The 20,407-nt window shown below is 37.1% G+C and overlaps 1 protein-coding gene and 1 pseudogene across 4 annotated transcripts in view; one reads left to right on the forward strand and one right to left on the reverse strand.

The window, feature by feature from the left end:
* LOC132420966 (Krueppel-like factor 4 pseudogene) overlaps positions 1-19,456 on the forward strand; it is a 116,669-nt pseudogene extending 97,213 nt beyond the window's left edge.
* The window catches only part of TCF12 (transcription factor 12), a 380,372-nt gene that overhangs the window by 343,230 nt on the left and 16,735 nt on the right, over positions 1-20,407 (reverse strand). The gene's annotated exons all lie outside the window — the stretch shown is intronic.

Raw genomic sequence — 20,407 nt, forward strand, 5'->3', positions numbered from 1 at the left:
GTATTCTTAGTATAGTATACATATTCTCTCTTCTGTTAGATATATAAAGCTGCACTGCCACATCCAATACATCTTTATTATCCTCAAAGCACTTAGCACAGTGTTGAACATAAAGTACTTATTTACTGAACTAATGGTTTTATCTAATCTCAAAAATTAGTTTATATCTCAGAGAATTAGGATAAGGCACAACAAAATAGCTTTGGTTAACAAAAGTACATTTGGATATAGCTACTAAAATACCTTAAATCTCAGAGCAAATCTCTGAAAGTCTAAATTTTGCTCCATGCATTTGTAAAGACTTCTGAAATTATTTAAAACAGAACTTTACTGCAAAAATGACTCAAACCAAATTCTAAAATGCAGTTATTATTAATAAAATGACTATTAAAAGAGTAAATGTGTACTAGTTAGGAAATTTTAATCATTTCCTTTCTCTAGCAAGTGAATATGTCCAACTCAAATTCTTTTTTAGATAAGTCAGAATACAAATAAATTACATATCTGACAAATGCATTTTCAAACTTTATAACTCAGAGATAGTGATTTCATTTGTAAAAGAGATATACACTCTATTTTATAGTAGTTATTTATTTTGATTTTTCAGATTAATTTTGTCATGTCAAAAAACTGAATAATAATCCTATTTCTTTTTAAGACCAAAGTTAACTGAAACAAATGCCTGTGAACATCTATTCAATATTTGCTTGCATCACCAAAGCATGACATGACCTGTTTTTAAACAATTGTATTAAATAGTAACAAGCATAACTAACCATGTAATAGCATAAGCATTTGATACTTGAATATGAAATTCTTTCTTAACAATTAAGTAGATTAAACAGCCAAGTCAAAACAAGAAACTTAAATATTGACTAAACTATCCCCAATTTCTCAATTTACAATAGATTGGACTGAAGAAAATTGGTTTCCTAAGTATGGAAGGTATTTCTCCTATAAAAGCTGGATTCTCGCGTCCATATTTCATGAAGCCAGCTAGTTAACTAACATTCATAGATACTCTTCAAGAGTTCTTATTTAACTGTTGGATATTGCTCTCTACATGAAATAGCTCCGACATTCACTGAGGAAAGGGGAGCACTATTTTTTGTTAGATTGTAAGTGAGATCAGCTATGCCACTCCACATCTCACCGGGTAGAATGACTGGAAATCTAGTTTAAGTTTTCAGGACATAGGTTCATTCTACTTTTAGGGTGTTGTAGTCTCTCTATGGATGAATGCATATTCATAGTCTATTAGGTTTGCAACAGAAATTAGTCTTATATCCCATACAGAATGTCAGGCTCAAGTACGTGTATAAATATTTTTTGAATAAACAAGTATTTAAGCACCTACTGCATGCCAGGCACTGTCTTAGGCCTGTGAATACAAAGGGTCCAGAACATTATCAATCAGAATGATAAGTGCCACAAGAAACAAACAATTCAAAATAAGACATGACACAACAAGCCAGAAATTTCTCACCATGCTATAATGCAGAGAAAAGAGCAATGAAGCTGAAACCCAGTCCCAGTTTCACAATCCACTATATAAGTTATATAAATTTGATTAACTCAAAATTAACAAGCTAGATGCCTTTGTGTAAACAGAAATATATAAGCTTAACTTAAACATAAACTTAATTATTATGTTTATGGCAAAAACAAAACATAAATCTAATTACACTTTTTTTTTTTTAAGAAAACCTGCATTCCCAGGTGTGATTTTATTTATTTATTTATTTATTTTTTTTGCGGTACGCGGGCCTCTCACTATTGTGGCCTCTCCCGCTGCGGAGCACAGGCTCCGGACGCGCAGGCCCAGCGGCCATGGCCCACGGGCCCAGCCGCTCCGCGGCACGTGGGATCCTCCGGGACCGGGACACGAACCCGTGTCCCCAGCATCGGCAGGTGGACTCCCAACCACTGCGCCACCAGGGAAGCCCTAATTACACTTTTTATATGAGCTTCTATTACATATATAAGCACATTACATACTGGATTGGCCAAAAAGTTCGTTTGGGTTTTTCTGTAACGTCTTACAGAAAAACCCAAACGAACTTTTTGGCCAACCCAATATAACAATACACGGCCTAGTGAAGTACAGTCCAACAGAACTTTCTACAATGATGGAAATATTCTATACTTGTATTCTCCAATATCGTAGCCACTAGATATATGTGGCTACTAAGCACTTAGAATGTGGCTAGCGCAACTGAGAAAATGAATTTTATTTTTTAAAACTAATTTAGGGACCTCCCCAGTGGTCCAGTGGTAAAGAATCTGCCTTGCAATGCAGGGGACATGGGTTCAATCCCTGGTCGGGGAACTAAGATCCCACACACCACAGAGCAACTAAGCCCATGCGCCACAACCACTGAGCTCACATGCCTCAACGAGAGAGCCTGCATGCCACAAACTACAGAGCCCACACGCTCTGGAGCCTGCGCACAACTACAGAGCCCACGTGCCCTCGAGCCTGCAGGCCACAGCTAGAGGGAGAAAACCCTCACGCTGCAACTAGAGAGAAGTCCGAGCGCAGAAATGAAGAGAGCACGTGCCACAACAAAAAAGATCCCACATGCCTCAACGAAGATCCCACGGGCCGCAATTAAGACCCAACACATCCAAAAATAATAATAATAAAGAAAATAATTATTAAAAATAAACAAAAAAACTAATTTAAATATAAACAGGCAGAAGTTCTGTTTCCAGTAAAGACAGAGTCATAGGCAATAATAAGGACTGCATTTATACTTGTGCCTGAAAAAAAGCATAAAACAGAGAAAATAAATGACACAACAATTTTCAAGACACTGGACAACAAGCGACAAAGGACAGTGATCTTTGAGAGTCAAGAAACAAATCAGATGAGCCCTACAAATGATCAAACTTACTGACGTGAGAAAGTTCCCAAGCAGAGGTACTAGGGGGATGTGAAGGTGGAGACTGATAGACGCAGTGAATTCATAACATGGACCTCACAGAATAAGCAGGATGGAAAGCCAGAGAGCAGCACTGAGATCAAGCAAACTCCTACAAGAGGGTTCCCCTTGCGTAATGATCAGCACATGCATGTAAGGAAACTACCTAAAGTTGGAGAAAGAATAACCCCAAAAGATAAAAAGTGTCAAGCACAGGGCCAGTAATAGTATCTGCTCCCAGCAGCAAGACTGAAAAATTTCATGAGTCTTGAGGCACTGGTAGAGTACATAAAACAGACTCCCTCAGTAGTGAGGAATAATCAGCCCCAGCCCAAGCACTACTCTGGACCCACCTAACAAATCTTAAAAATACCAAAAAGGATTAAGATGTTTCAAAGTAACTTAACTACATCCAGAACAAGGTTCAAGAATAGTTTTAGTAATATAAAAATATACAGCACCCAACAAGGTAAAATCACAATAAAATCTGAAAACTAATAAAAAATTACTAGCCATACAAAGAAGCAAAAAGGTACAAACCATACAGAGAGGGGAAAAATCAACTGACTCCAACCACAACTGACACAGATGTAAGAACCAACCAACCAGGATATTAAATCAGTTACTATAACTATTCCATGTGTTCAGAAAGTTTTAGAGATGTGGAAGATATAAGAAGACACAAATCGGGGACTTCCCCGGTGGCACAGTGGTTGAGAATCTGCTTGCCAATGCAGGGGACACAGGTTCAAGCCCTGATCTGGGACAATCCCACGTGTCCCGGAGCAACTAAGCGCATGTGCCACAACTACTGAGCCTGCGTGCCACAACTACTGAAGCCCACGCACCTACAGCCTGTGCTCCACAACGAGAAGCCACCACAATGAGAAGCCCGTGCACCACAACAAAGAGTAAGCCCCCCCTCGCCACAACTAGAGAGAGCCCACACACAGCAACAAAGACCCAAAGCAGCCAAAAATAAATAAATTTTTAAAAGCTTAAAAAAAAAGACACAAATCAAGCGTCTGGAGATGAAAACTATAATGTATGAGATGAAGATTACACAGAACGAGATTGATGGAAGATTAAACATGGCAGAAGAAAAGGTAGTAAACTTGAAGACATAGCAGAACAATCCAATATTAAACACAAAGAGAAAAGAGGATTTTTTTTTAATGAAGTGAGCTGTGGCACAAGTCCAAGAGTCCTTCCCCATATAATTGGAGTTTCTGAAGGTGAGGGGGCACAGTAAATTATCTGAAGAAAGTTTCCAAAATTTGCCCCAATTTGATGAAAATTATAAACTCACAGATCAAAGAAGTTCAACAAATACCAGGGAAAAGAAACATGAAGACATGCATACACCAAGTCATATCATAATCAAATTGCTCAAAGCCAGTAATTTTTTTTAATCTTAAAAGCAAACAGAGAAAAAAGATACACATTACATAGAGAGAAACAAAAATGACATTAGATTCCACACTGGAAATTATAAAAACAAGACGACACTGGAGCAAATCTTTAAAATGCTGAAAGAAAAAGCTACCCATCTAGAATTCTATACCTAGCAAAAATACTTTCTTAAAAACAAGAACTACTCAAGAATTTTTGAGACATGCAAAAGCCGAAAGGAATTCACTAACAACAGATCTCCACTGTGAGAAATATTAAAGTTCTTCAAACACAAGGAAAATGATGCCAGATGGAAATGCAGATCTATACTAAGAAATAAAGAGCAATGGGAATGGTAACTTAATAAATGTATATGGGTTTTTATTATTTAAATTTCTTTAAAAGATGATGGATTAAACAAAAATAACAAGGATCTGGTGTTGGATTTATTACATATGTAAAAGTAAAATGTATGGCAACAATAACACAAAAGCTGGGATGGGAGAAATGGACGTACAGTATGGTAAGGTGCTTGAACTATACATGAAATGACATGGTATCCCTTAAGGTACATTAAGATAAGTTGAAAATGTATACTATAAATCCTAACACAACCACTAAATTAACAACAAAAAGGTTTTCCTAATAAAGTGACAAAGAATACAAAATAGAATCATAAAAATACTCAATTTATCCTAAAAAGAAGGCAGAAAAAGAACAACAAAGAACATGTGAGATAAATATCAACAGAAAACAAACAGCAAGATGATGCTTTTAACTCTAACCATATCAAACACCACATTAAAATTTCCAGTTTAAAACCAAAGATTTCAGACTGGGTAAAAATGCAAAACTCAATGTACATGCTGCCTAAAATAAAGGCACTTTAAATAGAACAAAGTTAAAAACAAGGAAAAAGTATACAATACTAACACATCAAAAGAAAGCTGAAGTATATTTATTAATATCATGTAAAGTAAATTTATGAGCAAAGAATATTAACAGGGATAAAGGAGGCCATTTCATGATAAAGCAGTCAACTCATCAAGAGGATATAAAAATCCTAAACATTAATGCATATAATAATAGAGCTTCAAAATATATGTATACAAACTAATATAACTGCAAGGATAAATAAAACACTCACAACTCTAGTCAGAGATTTCAATTCCCCTCTCTCAACAACTGGTAAATCAACCTAAAAGAAAATCAGAAAGGATATAAAAGACCTGAACAATACTGTAAGCCAAAATGATCTGATTTAGAAAACACTCCACCAACCAACAGTAGAAGAACATCTGCCAAGTCAAACCATATTCCAGGCCATAAAACAAGACTCAGTACATTTAAAAGGGCTCAATTCACACAAAGTACGTTCTCTGACCGTAATGGAATTAAACTAGAAATCAGCAACAGAAATATCCCTAAAATGATATTCTCCCCAAATATTTGTAAACTGAATAACAACCACTTCTAAATAATTCATGGGTCAAAGAAGAAATCAAAGAGATATCAGAAACTATTTAACCTAAATGAAAATAACTACTCATATCAAAATTTGTGAAATGTTACTAAAGGAGTACTTGAGGAGAGGGGAGAATTTATAGCACTAACAACCTATATTAGAAAATAAGAAAAGTCTCAAATTAATGACTTCAAAATCTAAAATTTAAAAAAAAAAAATTACACCTGAAGTAAAGAGAAAGCAAATAATAAAATCACACCAGAAATCAAAGAAATGAGAAAATAAAATAAAGAAAACCACTGAATCCAAAGCTGGTTCTTCGAGAAGATCGGTAAAACTAATAAACTTTTAGTCAGAGTGATCAAGGGAAAAAAGAAAGAAGAAACGAATTAGCAATATCAAGAATAAGAACAGTGACATTACTACAAATTCTACAGATATTAAAAGGATAATAAGCAAATATTATGAACTCTATTTCAACAACTTAAATGACATAAACAACTTACATTCAACAACTTAAATGACATAAACAAATTCTTTGAGAAGTACAAACTACCAAAGTTTAAACAAGAAGAAATCAATCATCCAAGTAGCTGAATTTTTAGTTAAAAATCTTCCAACAAAAACAATCTCCAGACCCAGATGGTTTCACTGGTAACAACAAATATTTAAGGGAGAGAGAATATCAATTATACACAAACTCTTCTAGAAAATTTAAAAAGAGGGAATACTGCCCAGCTTATTCTATGAATCCAGCATTAACCCGCTGTCAAAATCAGACAAAAAGACATTAGGAGAAAAGAAAACTACCTATGTTCATCAACATGTGAAGAAATTTTAACAAATTCCAACAACATATAAAAAGATTAATTCTTCATGACCACATGGGGCTTATCTGCATAATGCAACTTGGTTTAACAATAAAAAATCAATCACTGTAACTCCCCCATATAGTAACAAATTTAAAAAGAAAAGCCATGTGATCATCTCTATAGATCAAAAAAAAGCATAAGGCAAACCCAACGTCCATTCCTGGAAAAATCTCTCAGAAGTTTTAACAGAAGGAAACTTCCTCAGTCTAATAAATGGCACTACATTAAAGCCTACAGCTAACATCACACTTAATGGTAAAAGACTAAATACTTTTCCTCTAAGATCCAAAACAAATCAAGTTGTTCTGTTCTCACCACTTCCATTCAAAATTAAACTAGTTGCAATAAAGTACAATCAGAAAAGAAAAAAATAAATAATAAGGCATCCAAATTAGAAACCAAGAAGTAAAAGAGACTTCACTCACAGACTACATGACCATCAACAGAATAACTCTATAGAATGGAATCTACAAAAAAGTACTGGAATTAATAAGTTTTAAAAATCTGTGCAGGACAAAATGTCAACACACAAAACTCAATTATATTTCTATATACTGGTAACTAATAATCAGAAATTGAATTTTAAAAACAATACCATAGGAGCTTCCCTGGTGGCACAGTGGTGAAGAATCCGCCTGCCAATGCAGGGGACACGGGTTCGAGCCCTGGTCCAGGAGGACCCCACATGCCACGGAGCAACTAGGCCCGTGGACCACAACCACTGAGCCTGCGCTCTAGAGCCCGTAAGCCACAACTACTGAAGCCTGTGTGCCTACAGCCCATGCTCCACAATAAGAGAATGCACCACAGTGAGAAGCCCATGCACCAAAATGAAGAGTAGCCCCCGCTCACCACAACTAGAGAAAGCCCGTGCATAGCAACAAAGACCCAATGCAGCCAAAAATAAATAAATAAATAAAATAATTTTTAAAGTCTTTTAAAAAAATAGCAAAATAAAATAAAAACAATACTATACATAACAACATCAAGAAGTATGAAATACTTATAAATCTAATAATATATGTGAGAGACCTATATAGAGATCACTATAAAATATTGCTCAGAGAAACTAAAATGATCTAAATAAACAAAATTATATTATCTTCCCATAGGGTCAGAAAACTTGATTGATATTGTCAAGATGTGATATCTCTCCAAACTTATCTGTGGATTTAAAGCAATCCCAGTCAAAATCCCAGAAGGCTTTTCTTCTGTAGCAATTGACAAAACAGTACTAAAATGTATATGAAAATGCAGAGGACCTAAAATAACCAAACACTATAAAAGAACAAATTTAGAACAGTAACACTACCTGATTTCAAGACATATTACAAAGCTGCAGTAATCAAACAAGTGTGGTATTGCATAAAAACAGCCAAAGATCAATAGAAACACTATAAAGCACAGAAAAAAGACACATAAATATATGGAAAATTTTTTATAAACATGCAAATGAATTCATTTGAGAATGAATAATCTTTTCAACAAATGGTGCTTTAACAGTTGAAAATCATATACAAAGAAATGAACTTCAAATCCATACCTCATACCATATTAAATAACAAACTCAAAATGGATCACAGACCTATATGTAAAACTAAATTTTAAAAGTTGCAGAAGTAAATACAAGGGAAAACTTTTGTGACCATTGGTTAGGTTAAGATTTCTTAGATCACAATACCAGAAGGACAATCCGTAAAACAGTAACTTGAAAAACTGAATCTCATCAAAAATAAAAACTATTACTCTTCAAAACATACTCAAGAGAATGAAATAAAACCACCCAGAAAGTGGGTGAAAATATCCATAAATCACATTTCATAAAGGACTTGCACCCAAATTATTTAAAGCAATCTCAAAACTCAGTAATAAGAAAATAATCTTATTTAAAAATAGACTTAAATGTGAAGATCCTTCACCACACAGGATAAAAGATGGCAAGTAAGCACATGAAAAGATGCTCAATGTCATTAGTAATTAGGAAAATATGTATTAAAACCACAATGAGAGGGACTTCCCTGGTGGTGCACTGGTTAAGAATCCACCTGCCAAAGCTGGGTACATGGGTTCAAGCCCTGGTCCGGGAAGACCCCACATGTCGCGGAGCAACTAAGCCCGAGTGCCACAACTACTGAGCCTGCATGCCACAACTACTGAAGCTCACACGCCTATAGCCCATGCTCCGCAACGAGAAGCCACTGCAATGAGAAGCTCGTGCACCACAACAAAGAGTAGTTCCCACTCGCTGCAACTAAAGCCTGCGCGCAGCAACAAAGACCCAACGCAGACAAAAATAAATAAATTTATTAAAACAAAAACACAAGATACCACCACACACCTATTAGAATGGCTAAATTTTAAAACAATGACCATACCAAGTGTATCCATACAAGGATGTAGAGGGACTGAAACTCATATACTCCAAGTAGGAATGTAAAATTAGATAACTACTGTGGAAAAAGTGTTCGGTGGTTTCTTAAGCTTATAGATATCTACCATATAAATATCCACACAAATACTTGTTTAAGAATGGTCACAAGAGCTTTTTTGTAATAATCAGAAATTGGACATAACCCAAGTACCCATCAACAGGACAAGGGACAAATTGTGGTATAGGAATTACCATTAAGCAATAAAAAAGAATAAACTATTGATACATGGATAAATCTCAAAGTAATTATGCTGAGTGAAAGAAGCCAGACGAAAAGGACATTCTGTGTGGCTTTATTTATTTAAAAACTCTAGAAAATGAAAACTAATCTAGGCAGAAAAGATATACAAATGGGCATGAGAAAATTTTAGAAAGGGATATATATACATGTTCATTATCTTGATTGTGGTGATAGTTTCCTATTAAACTTTATACTTTAAATATGTGCTATTTATTGTAACTAGTTGCTAGAAGTTTAGTCACATGTTGCCAGTGGCTACTGTAAAGTACACCTAAAGCCTCTCCCTTACCCAGTCTTCCCACTCACCATGCCTTCACCTAGTACACCAGCAAAAGATGCACCAACTCTCTGGACAGAAGTAGCTGTTTTAACCTCTACTTCGTGACACTTTAATCATTTCTATTAAAGCACTTTCCAGGTTATACTGTTATTTACCTGTTCACATGACTGTCTTCCCCAACAAATTACAAGCTCTTCCAGGAGGAGGACCATACCCATGTCACCTTTATAATCCCAGATACCAAGCACAGAGCCTGACACAAAGTGTATGCTGAATAAATGTTGGTTAAATAAAGCATACAACTCATATCTTTTATGAATTTTTTTCATAAGTCTTCTTACATTGTTTTCTATACAAAGAAACACCACAACAATTGATGTGTGTATGTGATAAGGAAATTGTCAAATCATCCTCGTCTAAAAGAGATGTTTTTAATTCATACCTGACTGAGTTTCAAGGCAACTTTTTTTTCTGGCAGATAGAGTTTTACATCTATAATTTTTCATCCAATAAAATGACTGAATTCCTGTATGTAACAGACAATGCTCTTTGTACTTAGAATAAATTATAGAATAAAACAAAGTAAAACAAAAGAACTTTACATTCTGGTTTAATAATTAGAAGAGTGAGTTTATGATGCTTTTTGGCAGATACCTTTCAAAAAATATTGAGATAACAAAACTGTGTATTAATAAGTATTCATAATAATATTAACATATGTAGAAATACACAAATTATGTTTAATTAGGGTACAGTATAATGCAACAGTCAATGAAATAAATAGCCCAGAACACCTAAAAACATAGATATCTAAAATAATTGAATAGAATGAATAAAGATAAAATCAAGGATTTCAACTATATTTTTAAACGTTAACAACTGCTTTGCCTTTTCAGAATGCTGTGAAAATGACCTTTTCTGGAAGTCACGAAATCAGGAAATTTTCTCTCACACATTGTCACCAACAAAATCTGGCTGGAATCAAGAGAAATCAGGCAGAGAAAATCAACTCACTTAGAAGTAATCTGTATTTGGGCCTTGTCCATTTCTTATAGATGATGATTTCACTGGGGGAAAAGTGGGACTTTTCGTCCCACTTTCCATGTCCTGACCATGGAAAAGTGTAAGCATTCTTTTCCCTCTAATAATATAGAAGGATGAGCGCAAAGGAAAACGTAGGAAGGTAAAATGGGGTGGTAATGCTTTTGATAATGGAACATGTTAATCTTCTACAAAGGCCTCAAAAACTGCTGTTACTTCTGCACTTTTGGCTATGACCTCTGAGCTGACTCCATCATAAACTTCAGTCTTCATCTTCATTCTGAGGTGACTGCATCATTGAAAACAATGTTTTATCTTCTCAACTTACAAAAAGTGTTTACTACTCCACTGGTATTCACTCCAGTTTGTCTTAACAGTCTCTTCTGAAGTAAAGGGATTTTTTTAAAGGTCTGTCTACACAGATTACCCTGAGACTAAGAAACTCTCATATACTAGACTAAATTCTTCAAAGAGAGGAAAAAAATTCCTCTTTGTATATGAATTCTGATATTTTGGAGTTACAGTAACGTTTTCAGGTCACTTATGACACAAGGGCATCATGTAGGCTTTTCTGTAGAGATCCAGAGGACAGACTTTGTTTTGTTGTTGTTGTTGTTATTGTTGTTGAAGGTGAAGCATCTGACACTACTGTGAATGATATATTTTTTAAAGTTTTATTTATTTTTGGCTACGTTGGGTCTTAGTTGCAGCACCCGGGATCTTTGTTGAGGCATGCAGCATCTTTCGCTGGGGAGCGTGGCCTTCGTCCTGGTGCGCAGGCTTCTCTCTAGTTGTGGTGTGCAGGTTTTCTCTTCTCTAGTTGTGGTGCACAGGTTCCAGGGGGCACGGGCTCTGTAGTTATGGCACGCGAGTTCCAGAGTGAGTGGGCTCTATAGTTTGTGGCATGTGGGCTCTCTAGTTGATGCACACAAGCTCAGTAGTTGTGGCACATGGGCTTATTAGTTGCCCCGCGGGGCATGTGGGATCTTAGTTCCCTGACGAGGGATCGAACCCGCATCCCCTGCATTGCAAGGCGGATTCTTTACCACTGGACCACCAGGGAAGTTCCCAGAGGGTAGACTTCAGCAATACACAACACTTCAAACTGTATACTCCTTTGTCATTTGGAAAGCATTTTCACATGCACATTTAAGCCTCACAAAATCCTTGTGAATAAGGCTTATTCACCTCCATAGTGATAAATAAATCATATAAAATAAAAACCTTGACATCACCTTCAATGGCTCACTTCACCTCACACTACAAACTCAATTAAGAAGAGGTGCCATCTCAATGACTAAACAGTGAATATTGTTTAAATTAATTTTCTACTCTTGGATGTCCCCAAATTGGCATGGATTTGGAGCAGTTTCCTTCTCTGATTTCCTTTTATTATTTTTCTTTTTAAGAATAAAGTACTGAAAATTAAAAAAAAAAGAGAAGGTCCCATCAATTCCACATCTACATGTTCTCACTTGTATCCTCACTAAGCGCTGCTACATGCAAAGCTGTCATTTAAGCTGTGCACCACACACCTTCAGGGGTATCACTCACAATGCAGTGTAACACCTGACCGTACATGGTTGTCCTGACTTCATGCATACTGCTCTTATTCAAGAACCCTGCCTCTACTCTCTCTGTTACACATTTTCTACTAGCCACATTTACCTTCCTAAGAAGAAAAGGGGACTTCTGATTTCAACCATGACATAGTAACTGTGACTGAATTTAATCTGTCACTGCAAACAATCAGAAAATTGGAAAATATATGCAAAGTGTCTGCTTCCAGATACTGGAAAACAAACCATGTAAGACTACGATCCCTGAGAAAAGGAAAACAAACTACATGAATTCTACCATCATCCTGGTTTCCTGCCTAAAGTCAATTTGCAGATCATTGTGCAGGGAGGGGATCTCAAACAGAGCGGTATCACTGAATTGAAGGAATAAAGACTAGAGTTCAAGGAGGCAAAGGCAGCTGGAATTTGTGGGGGAGAGATCCAGATAAGGAAGCTATATAGAAAAAGAGCTCCAGAAATCTTCATGGGGTCCCCTTGAGTATGCTACTAACAGCAAATCACACAATATGGTAAAACTGCACAAAGGAAGGCAAAAATGAGCAAGGAATTTTAAGTTCAACAACTCTCAGAGCTCAAATGGGACTGGGAGATGTCTTAAAAGTTGGAAGCAGTGAGAGTGGAACATAAACATTGAAAACCCAAGGAATTCAATAAATATCTCTGAAGGGTTATGACTTAGTAACAAGGAAAACTATTCTTGCCATAAAAATTACACTATACCCACTCTAACAAAGCTTAAAGGCGACACTTGAAGGGACTGAGTTCACCTCTAGTAACTCAATCTCCTGACATAACAAAGTCTTGTATTATTTAAAAGAAGACAACAGGGACTTCTCTGGTGGTGCAGTGGTTGGGAATCTGCCTGCCAATGAAGGGGACATGGGTTCGATCCCTGGTCCAGGAAGATCCCACATGCCACGGAGCAACTAAGTCCACGGGCCACAATAACTGAGCCTGCGCTCTAGAGCCCGCACGCCACAACTACTGAGCCCACATGCCGCAACTACTGAAGCCTGTGCACCTAGAGCCCATGCTCCACAACAAGAGAAACCACCGCAATGAGAAGCCTGTGTGCCGCAATGAAGAGTAGCCTCCGCCTGCCACAACTAGAGGAAGCCCACAGGCAGCAATGAAGACCCAACACAGCAAATAAATAAATAAATATATATATTTTAAAAATAAAAGACAACAAAATCCACTCAACAGTGTAAGATTCAAAATGTTCAGAATTTAATCAAAATTTACCAGACATGTGCAGACGCAAAAAAAAAAAAAGTGACCCATAACCAGAAGAAAAATCTGTCAATACAAATAAGCCTAGAATACAAAGATATTAGCAAACAAAGACTTGAAAACAGCTATTACAAATTATTCACTGATTTAAAGAAAACCAGGAACATTGTGAAGAGATGCAAGACCAAAAAAAAAAGGAGTTCTAGAAATAAAATACAGTATCTGAAATGAAAAATTTACTGGATAGGATGAATAGATTACACACTGCAAAAGAAAAGATCCTTAGCTTGACGACACAATAATAGAAACTATTAAAATTGAACTGTAAAGAGAAAGAAGGCTGAAAAACCTGTGGAAAAACCTGTTATTCCACAGGTTACCTCCGTAACCTGTGGAATAACATCAAGAGAACCAACATAATTGTAATTGGAGTCTGTGAGGGAAAAACATTTGAAGATACAATGACTAAAGTGTTTCAACTGTAAACATATATATAGCAAACAAACACACACATACATACAGGTATAGAAATCTTAAAAACAAATTACTGAAAACAGGAACTTTTAAAAGCAGCCAAAGGGAAAAAACTATTACGCAGAAAAGAACAAAGAAGAATTATTGCAGACTTATGAAAAACAATGAAAGCCAAAAAAGAAAAAAAAACCACACACAATAGAGAGACATGTTTAAATTATCAAAAGAAAAAAGTCAACATAATTCTATATCCAGCAAAAATACCCTTCCAAAATAAAGGCAAAATAAAAACTTTTTAGGGCAGCAAAAATAAAGAGAATTCACTGTCTGCATTCTATACTATAAGAAATTTTTAAAATGCTTCAGGCAGAAGAAAAATGAGACAAAACAGAAAACCCGATATACACAAAGGAATGAAGAATGATGTAAACGGAAAATATATGGATAAATACAAACTCTCTCATAAGACTAATTAAGAAAAAAGAGAAAAGACACAATTACCAATATCGAGAGGGAAAGGTGAAACATGACTACATATCCAACGCAATAAAAGGATAATAGAATATTATGAATAGTGTTAGATCAGGGGCGACCCAGGCGTGGCGCCGGGCAACACAGCGGCGGCCTCTTCTATGGCCGGGAGTCTGCACCCCCTCCAACAGCTCCCTTCAACCTGGTAGACATCAACGACGTGAGCCCCTCCGGCGGCTTCGTGACCTAGCTTCTGAGGCCCGAACTGGACCCAGTGTACATTCCGCTGCAGCAGCCGCAGCCGCCAGGTGGTGGGCTGATGGGCAAGTTTGTGTTGAAGGCGTCGCTGAGTGTCCCTGGCAGCGAGTACGACAGCCCGTCGGTCATCAGTGTTAGCAAAGGCAGCCTGGACGGCAGCCACCCAGTGGTGGTGGCGCCCAACAGCAGCAGGCTGGCGCGCATGTGTCCCAAGATCAAGCAGGAGGCTGTCTCCTTGTGCACCGTCAGTCGGCCCCTTGATGCCCACTTGGGCACTGGACGCCCTCTCAGCAATGGCCACCGGCTGCCTGCGCAAGACTTTCCCCTGGGGAGGCAGCTCCCCAGCAGGACCACCCCGACCCTGGGTGCAGAGGAACTGCTGAGCAGCAGGGACTGCCATCCTGCCCTGCCGCTACCCCCAGGCTTCCATCCCCACCCCGGGCCCAACTACCCTCCCTTCCTGCCCGACGAGATGCAGCTGCAGGTCCCACCGCTCCATTACCAAGAGCTCACGCCATCCAGTTCCTGCAGGCCAGAGAAGCCCCAGCCAAAGAGGGGGAGAAGGTCGTGGCCCCAGAAAAGGACGGCCACTCACACTCGTGATTACGCAGGCTGCGGCAAAACCTACCCGAAGAGTTCTCATCTCAAGGCACACCTGCAAACCCACACAGGTGAGAAACCTTACCGCTGTGACTGGGATGGCTGAGGGTGGAAATCTGCCCGCTCAGATGAACTGACCGGGCACTACCGCCAACACACAGGGCACCGCCCCTTTCAGTGCCAGAAGTGCGACCAGGCATTTTCGAGGTCGGACCACCTCGCCTAACAACATGAAGATGCACTTTTAAATCCCAAAACAGTGGATATGACCCACACTGCCAGGCGAGAATTCAGTATTTTCTGCCTTTCACACTGTCTTCCCGGTGAGGGGAGGAACCCAGCTTGAAAGCACTACAACCATGGTCAAGTTCCCAACAAGTCAACCTGTGAATGGATAATCTGGAGACATGAGGAAACCAAACAACAAAGAACAGATGGGGTCTATGACTGGATCTTCTATCATTCCAATTCTAAATCCAACTTGATCATATATTCCTGGACTTAGAAAACGCCAAGGAGGTGACTGGATGTTGTGGATATCAGGGTATAAATTAGATCCCTGAGTTGAAGGGAGGGAAGACCAGAATCCCTTGAATTGTTTCGATGCAATATAAGCATAAAGATCACCTTGTATTCTCTTTGCCTTCTAAAAGCCATTACTATGATCTTAGAAGAGGAAGAAATTCAGGTACAGAAAATGTGTTTTAATAGCCTAAACGATGGTGTTTGGTGAGTCTTGGTTCTAAAGGTACCAAATGAGGCCAAAGTCCTCAAACTGCTGCATACTTTGACAAGGAAAATCTATTTTTGTCTTCCAGTCTACATTTATGACCTAAGTCAGGTAAATACACCTGGTTTACTTTAACGTTTTTATGCACACAGTCTGTCATGCACTGTGGTTTCAGATGTGATGGTTTATTCCAAAGTATGCCTTAAGCAGAACAAATGTTTTTTTCTATATAGTTCCTTGCCTTAATAAATATGTAATATAAATTTAAGCAAACTTCTATTTTGTATATCTGTAAACTACAAAGTAAAAAAATGAACATTTTGTGGAATTTGTATTTTGTATACTCAAGGTAAGAATTAAGTTTTAAATAAACCTATAATATTTTATCTGAAAAAAAATGAATAGTGTTAGACCAATAAATTCAATAACAAATGAAATGGACAAATTCCTTGCAAGACACACATTACAAAAATTGATTCAAGAAGAAACAGAAAACCTGAATGGCCTTAAATCAACTAAAGAAATTAATCACAATTTAAAACCTTTTTATATAGAAAACACTAGGCCTAGAAGGTCTCACTGGTGAATTGTTATATACCTAAGGAAGACAACACCACTTCTACACACTCTCAGAAAATAGAAGAGGAGCAAGGGAACACTTCCTAATTCATTCGATGAGCCCAGCGTGACTCTGATGACAAAACAAAAGACACATACCCCCCCAAAAAAAAGAATCTACACCTCAATATCCAACATGAATACCGATATAAAAATCCTTAAAAAATATTAACAAATTAAATTCAGTAATATGAAAATGATACATTTTGACTAGGTAGAATTTATTCCAGAAACACAAACTTGATTTAGCATTAAAAAATCAATTAGTGTTATTTATTACATGAACAGAACAAAGGAGGAAATCCATCTGATGATCTCAATGGATTCAAAGAAAGCATTTAATAAAACTTCAATGCATTCATGATTAAAAAAAAAAAATCACTCAGCAAACTGGTATTAGAAGGGTATTTCCTCAGGATCCAGGAATGGGCATTTGTTAAAAGCTCCCAGGTGATGCTAATACATTGTTGGGTTTAAAATCAAGGAAGAGCCAATCCCTCCACCAAACACATTTTAACAATGACGACTTCACCAAATTTTAATATTAAATAACTGTGGTATTTGATAACAGGATATTACACAACTGTCCATGAGACTAGTTTTTCTTTAAATAATCTGAATAACTAGGTAGTGCTGCATAACTGTAAGGATCACCTTTGAAATCTGATTCCACCACTTAGTAGCTGTTACTCAACCACCTAAGCCTGTTTCCTCATCTGCAAAAAAGGGAGTAAAACTAAATCTGCCTCAAAGAGTTATTATAAAGATTATGTTAAATAATTCATGTAAAAGCGTGCCCTGTGCACAAGGCCTATACATAAAGAACTAATATCTTACTGAATGTTTCTATTACAATAAAACTAATTTAAGTGCTTGTTTTCTAAAGGGTTTTTAGCTTCATTAAGTCATATGTATTGTACAATTATGTCACTTTCTATAACAGGTCAAATCATTACATATATTTTAGGAAATCAAAATATCCTAGTAAAATAAATACGGGCTCAAGAATGCCCTTTATATAGTGATCCCCTACTCACCCTCTCTTGTTAAGTGAAAAGGTTAAGCTGCAGAACTGCTGTTCCCTATTGTGTAAAAAACAAGAGCTATGTATCGCTTGCATATGCATGAAAAACTCTGAGAAGAAACTGAACAGAGTAAATCTCTGCCAAGGGAGTGCAAATGGGGAACAGGAAGTAATGACGAGAAGAACTTTTGGTTTTCACCATATAGCTTTCTATGCTATTCAGATTTTTTTTAGCTTTGGCTTGTATTTTTATAATTTTTCAAAAATAGTTAATAGAAGAAAACATTTTCAGCACTTACATATAGGCTTTCAAAATTAATTTAAAATTTAACACTTTCCTCTCCAGTGTCACCTAGGTTAGTGAAAACCACTACAAATAGATAAAAATACACTTCCTCTGGAAACAACACTTCCATACCAGAACAGACCATTTCATTCAAAAGCCAACAAGCCTTTAAAAGAAGAAGAAACTGGAGGGGAGTATAAAATTAACTGCTTCTTTTTACAATCTCTGAAAACTCACTTTGGATTTTGCCTGAACCCTTCTACACCGTTTATTTACATCTAAACCAGCTGAGCCATACCAAACTATTCCTATGTTATTGGTCCAATACCACAGCAACTTGTTCATCTTACATCGGAACACTAAACAAATGCTTTCCTAGAGCTTCCCAAGATGATTTTTATATCGAAATACACTGCTTATGATACATTCTTCTAAACAAAGATAACAGTTGAAAACTCCAAGCTAGTATAGGAATACTGGAAACCAAAAAAATATTTTCCTACTGCAACCCAGTCTGAGGATTATTTGCAATACAAAAAGTTCTAAAAATTAGGTACTCTTTAAACATCAATGAAATAGTCAATCAAAACAGTTAGATTATTATTAAATGTTAACAAAAGCTCCTTTTTTTCTGAACTTTCTTGCTATTCAGTGAACATCTTCACCAAAAAGTGTCATTTATATTTTTGAAATGTGTTTACAAACACAGCTTTGTTTCACAAAATTCAAAAATACAAAGCCTGCATTCAAATAATAAAAATACCAATTACCTCATCTTTGACTCACTGAATAAACGCAAACCTGCTCCTTTCACAGGGATCAAACGGGTACTTTCAGAGAGCTAAAAATCAGTCTTAGGCGGTAAAGGTGGCATCTCAGAAATCTGCAGGTTTCCAAGCAATGAAAGTTTCTGTTTGAAATAAACACTCTGTTAAACTACACAAGGCAATATATTCTATACATTTCCGGGGTAAGCTATATAAGAACTGAGAATCTAGCAGCCACTATCTCAGATAAAGTGGTCTTAAGTCGGTGAGAAGCTTACAATGGACAATATTTGTTCTGAGGTAGATTACTGAGATGAGAATTTTTATCATCTTTATCACAAAGGTCACATCTCTAAACTGATATACCCTTAGATCTCTCCTAACAAAACTCCTTAACTTTCAATTAATGTTTCCCTCAGAACAAAATTTTTCCAAATTCCACATACAAGGGTCAACTCAATTCCTGGCTTAAGAAAAAGAAAAGATAAAAAATACAATTTCCAAAGACTTCATGTTGAGATTTGCAACCCAATTTCAAAAGACAACGTATTTTCTACAGTCGACAAAAGCAGCTTTTGGCCCAAAAATCTGAGGATGACTTTAAAAGCATTCAATAAAAGATGATGGTTCAGGGGCTTCCCTGGTGGCGCAGTGGTTGAGAGTCTGCCTGCTGATGCAGGGGACATGGGTTCATGCCCCGGTTCAGGAAGATCCCACATGCCGCAGAGCGGCTGGGCCCGTGAGCCATGGCCGCTGAGCCTGCGCTTCCGGAGCCTGTGCTCCGCAACGGGAGAGGCCACAACAGTGAGAGGCCCATGTACAGCAAAAAAAAAAAAAAAAAAAAAAAAGATGATGGTCCACCCTTCCACCAGAAATTAAGCAGGTGAACAGACTCAGTTCCATTAAATAAGATTATCTTTTTCTGCTCTTATAGATGTTTCCCCACATCTATTATAATGCTAGACCATATAACCTCTCTTCTTCTGTGGTTCAACCCAACTGGCAAAAATCTAGGTTACTGTAGGAAAAGTATCACTTCCAAGGTTTTGGCCATCTAGTGGTTTCCAAACTGTGGTAAAATGGTTCCTACGGCCCTCATACAACAGAGTTCCTCTACCCAATCAAGGCCAGTATCAGAAAAGTCATCCTCCCCACAATATGACATTACTAAAGAACAAAAATGGCACACACCCTATGAAAAGAAAACACTATGAAAGAGTTTGCTCTTCAGAGCTAGGGCTAGCTGTGGTTCAGGAGAGGCAGCTGTATTCACATACAACCTCAGTGGCTTTACCACTTGGCCACTTCCTGCTCATCCTTGATGTTTAAATGTGGGGTCTTGGATGCACTAAGATCTTTTCAGAAGAAGTACGAGAACAGGTGGAACATGCTAATGAATGCACACCACAGGTCTCCAGACAGCTAATACACACAAGTTCAGTGCTTCCTTAAAACTTCACCATGCAGCTGATATTAGGAAATAAAAATGCAATTTAGGATATTTAATCTAAGAAATTTGATTTAGGGAATTTAATCTCTCTTTCCAGCAATCTATCACACATCCCCAAACCTAAATATAGTCATTCACCAGGTGTTTGACCTTAAAGTAGGGTACTTTGCAGAAATACAAGTGTAAAACACTATCTTTGCTTTCAGAAAACATACAATCTAAGATATATATATATAAAATATATATATATTTTTTTAATGAAAGTATTCT

This window comes from Delphinus delphis, chromosome 2 (genome assembly GCF_949987515.2).
Source record: "Delphinus delphis chromosome 2, mDelDel1.2, whole genome shotgun sequence".
NCBI lineage: Eukaryota > Metazoa > Chordata > Mammalia > Artiodactyla > Delphinidae > Delphinus > Delphinus delphis.